We start from the raw sequence: 7,860 nt of genomic DNA on the forward strand, positions 1-7,860 counted from the left end.
CAGATCCTGCCAGCATTAGCTGAGGGTGGCAAGAGCCTCGGGCCACCTTCACTATCACCCAACATGGTTGTCTGGTGAACCAGACCATGCTGCTTGTGCCTTTCCTGGTGGGAAGTTTTCTCCAAGAGAAGGGACGTTGGGTTCATTCTGAGAAAACCTGTTTTGTCTCATGGTATCATATCCACTATATGCTAATGGCTTCCTCCTATCAAGACATATATTGTTTCCTAATATGCCTAATAGATGTGTTTTTTCTCATTAGTGCAGGTGGCTTTTGTCTATGGGGTGCCGGGGCACAGGTACAGGGCCAGTGTCACTCTCGCTGAGTGTGGCTCCTAGAAGTGACAGGCATGCAGGAGCCTGACAGGGGCTTGCAGACCCACCCTCACCCCAGGGTCCCTCCCTGCACCTTGTTTTCATGACCCGGTCATTACAGACAGTCTTGGGGACTCTCAGACCCAATGGAGACCCCACCCTGGGGTCTGGCTCCCCTCTCTTTCCCTGGGTTTCCCTCTGCAGTGAATTTGTGCAGTGTGGGGGATGGGTTTACAGAGGCTTCTTAGGGCTGAGATTGCCCTGGGGCTCCAGGAATGTGGGAGCCAAACAGCCTCACATGCTCAAGTGGGCCGGGAAGTTCTGGGGGTGGGGCGCTGGCCCTCAGTTCAGAGACAGGAGAGATCTGCCCCCCTGGCTCACGTGGTGGGGAACAGAGGACCCTGCCCACCTAAGGCTGGGACAGAACCAGGCCCTGCTGATCCCTCTGGGCTCAGCCTTGATGCGGGGAGCGCCCTCCCTCCCCCACCCATGTCCACCTGCCTTCCCCTCTGCCGTGACCTCGTGCACTGGAGCCCTGGTATAAACACTCACATGGGATTCTCTCCTGGAGTTGTCACAGTTACATGCACAAGTTCCACTAGAAAAAGTAGAACTGTGACACTGATAGTTTACAGAGAGTCTTACTTGAAGCATAACTTACAGCAAAGAAGGCAAAACCCTCACGTCTGTACAGCTGTCGCTGATAAGAACAAACGTCCTCCAGAGTCAAGGCACTGAGAGTGGGACCTGCCCTTCCAGGGTTATATGCTGCCTCTTGTCCCCTGGAGAGCTCATTGTGGAAAATTGTGGGTTTTTAAATTATTCCATTTTTGTTTTGTTTTGCTTTACAAAGTTTAAATGTAAGTCAAGCATGACACAATCTAGCCCTGGAAATTCCATTATGACGATGTGAGCCTAAAGTCTGGTTACTGTCCCCACCGAGGGAGGAAGGCGCAGGGATAGTGTAAGTTCTGATGAAACACGCAGGAGGACTTGCCCTCTCCATTTCATTTCCACAAGGAAAGAGAAGGCCAGTCTGTGGCTTCCTTCCTGCAATGTCACAGGGTCCTGAGCGGCCGGCGATGCCCAGGGACGAGGCCGCAGGTGCACACCGTCTGATAAAGACTCCCTGACGTCCTCAGTGTGGCAAATCCTCCGCATCCTTCCCCATTTGACTTTTACTAAATCAATTTAAAAATTTTTGTTTGATTTTTTTAAAAAAACCTTTCAACTATAAACATTAGTTTCAAAATTCCAGTTGTTAAAATACAAGTAAATGAAGTTCCCAAAGCGTAGGGGACGTCCCACGGAAATGTGTGGGCAGGAGTGCCCCTAACCTGTGTTCCTGGGCTGCTGCCCTGTGATCGGGATGGGACAGGACTTCTAAGCTCCCCGGTCGAGTGGGGTCACCTTCCCAACATGCAGGTCTGGGGACAGTTGACCCCACTCCTTCGGGTGGAAAGACGGTCTGTAGGCTCTGTTTTCGGTTCTAGATGTTGAGTCCAAGGCATCTATGAAGATCGGGTTCACAAGGTTTGCCAGGGCAAAGCTGCAAACTCTTCCAGCTCAGGGGTGTGCCCCTGAGTAAGACAGACAGGGACAGGGCGGGGCTCGGGGGTGTTCCCTTTGAAAGCAAAGGAGCAAAGAAGTGACTTTAAGTGACAAATCAGAGTTGTCTGTACAATTCACAGATGCCGATGGCGCCCAGACCCGCACCTTAACTGACCTGTGGGAACCGCAGTATATCTGGGGCTGCACCAAAGGGCGCCTCCCGCCTCCCAACGTGCTGTGGCCAAGACACTGTCACCAGGGCCAGGGCCTCCCAGGAGCTCTCACTTGGGGACCCCTCCACCCCACGTGCTAGACCCCAGGGCGAGCCACAGCCCCTGCTCACTGAGGTCCTAGGGTCCCCCAGGATCCCCATCCAGACCTCACCTGGGGAGGCTGACACATCCCACCCAATCCCTGCCACCGTCCAGGACCCAGGCCCGGCTCCTCCCGCCCCGCTGCCTCCGGCTGGACCTGGTGGCCCTGCTGGGAAGGCCAGGACTAACAGATTCAAATGAAGATGGACATTCATGTTCTGGAGCTTGAGGACACCTGTGGGGTCATGAGCGAGTTCACACTCTTGATTCTGGTGATGGTCTCAAGAGGTATTCGACTTTATCCAATTTTGCATGCTGAATAAATGCATTTTTTTGTATTCTGATTACAACCTCAATAAAGTTGCTTTATAAATAAAACCCTTCGCATGTTTGGGGAGATACAGGACAGTGGATTCCTAGCCATTAATCTATATCAGAGGATATCTACATATAAAATCGTTGTGTATGTTCCCAAAGCTTCCTCTTAAATGTTTGAGCTAATTTTTTCTTTCACCAATAAGGAACCACAGTCTTGTTTTCTTCCTCTCAGTGGCTCAGGTATATTAACACATTTCTTAATATTATTAATTGATGCTAATCTAATAGTTTAAAAAGAAAAAAAATGATGTCTTTGTTCAGGTTTCCAGGTTGTTCACAGTAAATGAGGGTGAACATCTTTCTACATATGTTGGTGTCTGTATTAGTTTCCTGTAGCTGCTATGACAAATTTAGTGGCTTAAAACAATATCAGTTGGGCCAGGCATGGTGGCTCACACCTGTGATCCTAGCACTTTGCGAGGCTGATATGGGGGGATCACTTGAAAAGTTTCAAATCAGCCTAAATAAGAGTAAGATCTGATCTCTACCAAAAAAATAGAAAAAATTAGCTGGGCATGGTGGCGTGTCCCTGTAGTCCCAGCTACTCGGGAGGCTGAGGCAGGAGGATCGCTTGAGCCCAGGAGTTTGAGGTTGCATTGAGCTATGATGACACCACTGCCTTCTAGCTGGGGCAACAGAGTGAGACTCTGTCTCCAAAAAAAAAAAAAATCCATTTACTATCTCACAGACTTAGAGGTCAGATATCTGACGAGGATCACTGGGCCAAAAGTTAGTGTGTCCTTTGGGCTGTACTCTCCTTGGAAGTTCTAGGAGACAATTCTTCTCCTTGCCTTTTCTAGCCTGTAAAGAGGCTGATGTTCTTTGTCCCCTGGTCCCCTTCCACCTTTAAAGCCGGCAGTCAAGTCCAAGTCCTATATTTCTCACATCACACCAGGCTGGCTCTCTCTTCTGTGTCCTTTAACTTCTAAGGACCTTGTGAGTACAGTGGACCCACCAGATAATCAAGGATGATCTCCCTCCCTCAAGTTCAGCTGAATGGAACCATAAATTAATCTGCAGTCTTGACATAGACATCTTGAGGGAGGTGGGTGGATTTTTCTGCCTACCACAGAGTATTTTGTACTCCTTTTACATTCCTTCTTACTTCCTTTGTTAGTGTCCAGTGTTCATATTTGTACTGTTCCCCTGGGAGTCCCCAAGAGGGCTCTTATTCGAAGCAGGCTTCCTGACCCCTGCCACAGCCATGGGACCCTCTTGTGGCTCCAGGTCCTGGTCACTGCACCAGTCACAGGGGCACCGAGCCTTGCAAACTTCACTTCCTCTCACCTTCTTCTAGCTACTACTCCCTCTGCAGCCTCCCACCAGGTGAAACCTAAAGCTTCAGTGGGAGTGCCGGGTCCAGAAGGCAGCCCAGAGGGTGGCCAGGAGGACTCCGGTAAGGCTGGGCACACTCTTCCCTCCCAGAAGGCAACCAAATGGCTGACACCTGGGAGATCCCCGCATGTCTGGTCTCTTTCAACTCCAGCCGCCACGCCCAGGTGCTGGCCAGGCCCAGGGCAGCTGCCTGGCCTCGACCCTGGCCCCAAGGTCAAAGTATAGGACTTCTTACAGTTTTCTTCATCTGGGTACTAAATAGTTCTTGCAAAGTTTATTTTGGTTCATTTTATTTTTTTATTGTGAGTAATACTTTTGACATATTTTATAAGGATTTATTGCAAGTATGTAGCAGATTTATTGATTTTATATATATATTTTTTTATTTCAGAATATTACGGGGGTACAAACGTTTTGGTTACCTAAATTGTTTTTGTGCCGTCTGATGCCTTCTAAAGTCAGCTCTCTCTGCCATTCACAGTTTATGTTGCTGTGTGACGTCATGAAGGTTCAAACAGGAAGAGATGCACATGCTGACGATGCTAATTCTCTCACGGCTCACCTAAACTCCACTCGCTGCCTTTTCCACTGGGGGAAAAAAGCAGGTAACTAAAGCAGATGTTGAAATGAAAAAGGAAACTCAGGGGGAATGAGTGAGCTCATGGACAAGGCATGGAGCCAATCTAACACTAGCAACCTAACGGAGATTCTTCTCACCAAAGCGGTCTTCACCAGCTTAGAGCCACTAATAGCCTCTTCCCATCCCCAGGCTCTGCTGTGGATCCTCTGCAGGTGCGAGGTGGTTTTCCAGGTGCTACCCACAGAGCAGAGCTTATTCTGTCTTTCTCACCTGCTTTCCCTTGTTTACTTCTGCTTAACCTACCTCGTGTCAAACTTTGCTATGGATTTGACTTGAAATGCTTCTCCTTGCTCTGTATCCCAAGCAGTCCTACACCTAGGACCCAGCCTAGGCCAACCTCCTAAGCTTACTTCACTAACGTAATTGAAGGAAAATATAAGTCCATGTGGGGTATAAAGCATACAGGCTTTGCAAGACAACAAGATAAAATAAGCATTTTTTCCTAGCTATAGCATTCCCAACTCTGCTGGCAAATGTCACCTTCACCACAAAAGCTGAAAATATTAGATAGTGGTTTTCCCAGTATCTAGCAGCTTCAGAGGTTGGGAAGGTAGTAGAGGTGGGGGTGGTAGGCTATGAAGGGAAAGAGACCTGAGCAAGTCTGCTGGGGACTTCTGTTTTTTCTCCAGGATATAAAGCAATGTGCAGGAGGAAAATAGCCCCCTTCTTGGCAGTGCACGGTTGTGTCTGCGTGTGACATCTGGACCTGCTGCAGTCACTTGTAACCGTGAGGGGAGGCATGTTGATACGATGCAAATGGCCACATAGAAAGACGGGAGGACTTGGGACATTGTTGAGCCACCCTGGAACCCTCTTGCTTCTGGATGACTTCATATGTGAGAGGACAAATCTTACTGCTGAAGCCACCTAAACGGATCCAGCAGATTCAGCGCCCATTTGTAATTTACTACTCATCCACGTGTGCCTGTGGCAGGAACCCCCTCCCCCTTCTAATAACACACTGGTTCTCATCTTCTAAGGGCACAAAAACAAACAACCCCCCCAACCAAACCGAAACCAATTGGGACCGAGTTTGTTGCAATGATGTAGAAAATAAAAATAAACAAACAGTGAATGAGGCTGGTGGGGACCTTCTTTATGTATGGACTTGGCAGCCTCTTATTTGGCAGCTCCTCCCTGGTCCTTAGCTGAGTGTCTAGAATCTAGATAATGGAAACCACTTTCTAGACACGTGGGCTGTGTCTTCTTCATAGGCTTCTCTTGTGTGTCCCAGAGCATAAGGTCAGCTGTTTAGGTAAAGGTATCAGTTTATCTTAGAAATTGATTATTGTCTACCTGCTTGTAGGTAGCAACTCTATCCAAACTGGGGTTAGCTCCTGGACAGTGTCTGTAAGTTATGACATAACTAGATAGAGGTTATAGTAAAGATACAAAGTCTTTTTCTAGTACTTCTGTCCTGTAAGAATAGCAGAGCAAATTTTTCTGTTTGTGTGTCTTGGTCTTGGTTTTTGAGACAAAGTCTGGCTTTGTGGCCCAGGCTGGAGTGCGGTGATGCAATTGCAGCTCATGGCAACCTCGAACTCCCAGGCTCAGTTAATCCTCCTGCCTCAGCCTTTCAAGTAGCCGAGGTACCACCACATCCAGCTAATTTTGCTTTTTATTTTTGTAGAGATGGGGTCTTGCTATGTTGCCCAGCCTTGTCTTGAACTCCGAGGGTCAAGCGATCATCCCGCCTTGGGCTCCCAATTTGCAGGGATTGCAACCATGAGCCATGGTGCCTGACCGCAAATTTTGTGTTTTAGAAATGAATTGAAAAGTAGAAAAACTACTGCTTTGGCCCTTTTTGTATATATAGAGTGGTGTTTTTCTTTCTTTGCTCATATTAAAGGGAACTTGTCTCTTTATCACGTTTCAAGTTTTATTATCACCTTCTTGCATATTACCCAATAATAGACGAGGACATCTCCAAAAAAGGAAGGAAGTACAAAGTCATTTATAATAAACCCCCAAAGATATGTTGCTGGTTTTGAGAAGATTTTTAAGCCCAAAGGTCATGAAACTCACATGATTTTTGTTTTTAATTGAAGGGGCAAGTCAGTAAAGTATGTTTACATAAACCAGAAAATAGTAGGAAAAAAGGCTTGTGGTACGGTATTTAAAAAAAAAATTTTTTTTTTTTTTTTGAGACAGAGTCTTACTCTGTCACTCTGACTAGAGTGCAGTGGCATCAGCCTGGCTCACAGCAACCTCACACTCCGGTGCTCAAGCGATCCTCCCGTCTCAGCCACCTGAGTAGCTGGGACTACACGTGTACACCACCACGACCGGCTAATTTTTTTCTACTTTTAGTAGAGACTGGGTCTTGCCCTTGTTCAGGCTGGTCTCGGAACTCCTGACCTCAAGCATTCCTCCCTCCTCAGCCTCCCAGAGTGCTAGGATTACAGGTGGGAGCCACTGGCCTGGTCGATTTGCAATTAGGAGCAATCCTTAACACAGCACAGAGTGAGAAGTGCTTAGACCCAAATTCTCAATAAATGCGGAAGATGGTTTACTCCTGCTGGAAATAAAAGACTTTTTGAGAAAACATAGTAATCAAGAGATTTATAAAAAATGCAAGCCAATGCTTTAGAGAGGGTAATATATTAAGACAGATATTGTCATTACTGCCAGTAAGAATATAAATTGGTTTAATGTTTTTGGGAATGTGATTTGCATGCAAAGCCTTAAAACAGCCAATTTTAGAAATTAATCCTAATGAAATAATTTGAAATACAGATGCTGTCATTTGTAATAGAGAAAAAGTATTTAAAAACCCCTAAGTATACACACAACAAAGGAAGACTAAGGTTTATCTTGATGAAACCATTTAAAAGGCTGTATATTTAGCTCTTATTAACATGAGTAAATGTTTTAACTTCAAGTTTCATGAGGACACAGCCCTTATCTAGCTTGTTTTTACTGTTGTATCCCTAGGGCACAGAATAAGGCCTAGCACATAAATGTTTGATAAATATTAGGTAAATAAATGAAAAAGTAATGTTAAGTGAAAAGAATATAAAATTTTACAAAATGTGATTTCTGTGACAAATCTGTATAGGAAAAGAATTGGAACCACGCACAACCAAATGGGAAAAGAAGTCATGGGCAATTTTAAAAAACAGCTTTATTGAGGTATCACTTGACATACTATAAAACTCACCGACTGTATGTGTACAGTTCAATGACTTCATTTATATTGGGTCATTAAATATGAAATGTCTGATTTTGAATCAGAACTGTAGTTTATTATATCTCAAACAAGAAGCAGTACAATGCATCAAGGTATGCGCCTAAACTATTGACATAGTTTTGCCATCTTAATGGCAG

This window comes from Lemur catta, chromosome 15 (genome assembly GCF_020740605.2).
Source record: "Lemur catta isolate mLemCat1 chromosome 15, mLemCat1.pri, whole genome shotgun sequence".
Classification (NCBI taxonomy): Eukaryota; Metazoa; Chordata; class Mammalia; order Primates; family Lemuridae; genus Lemur; species Lemur catta.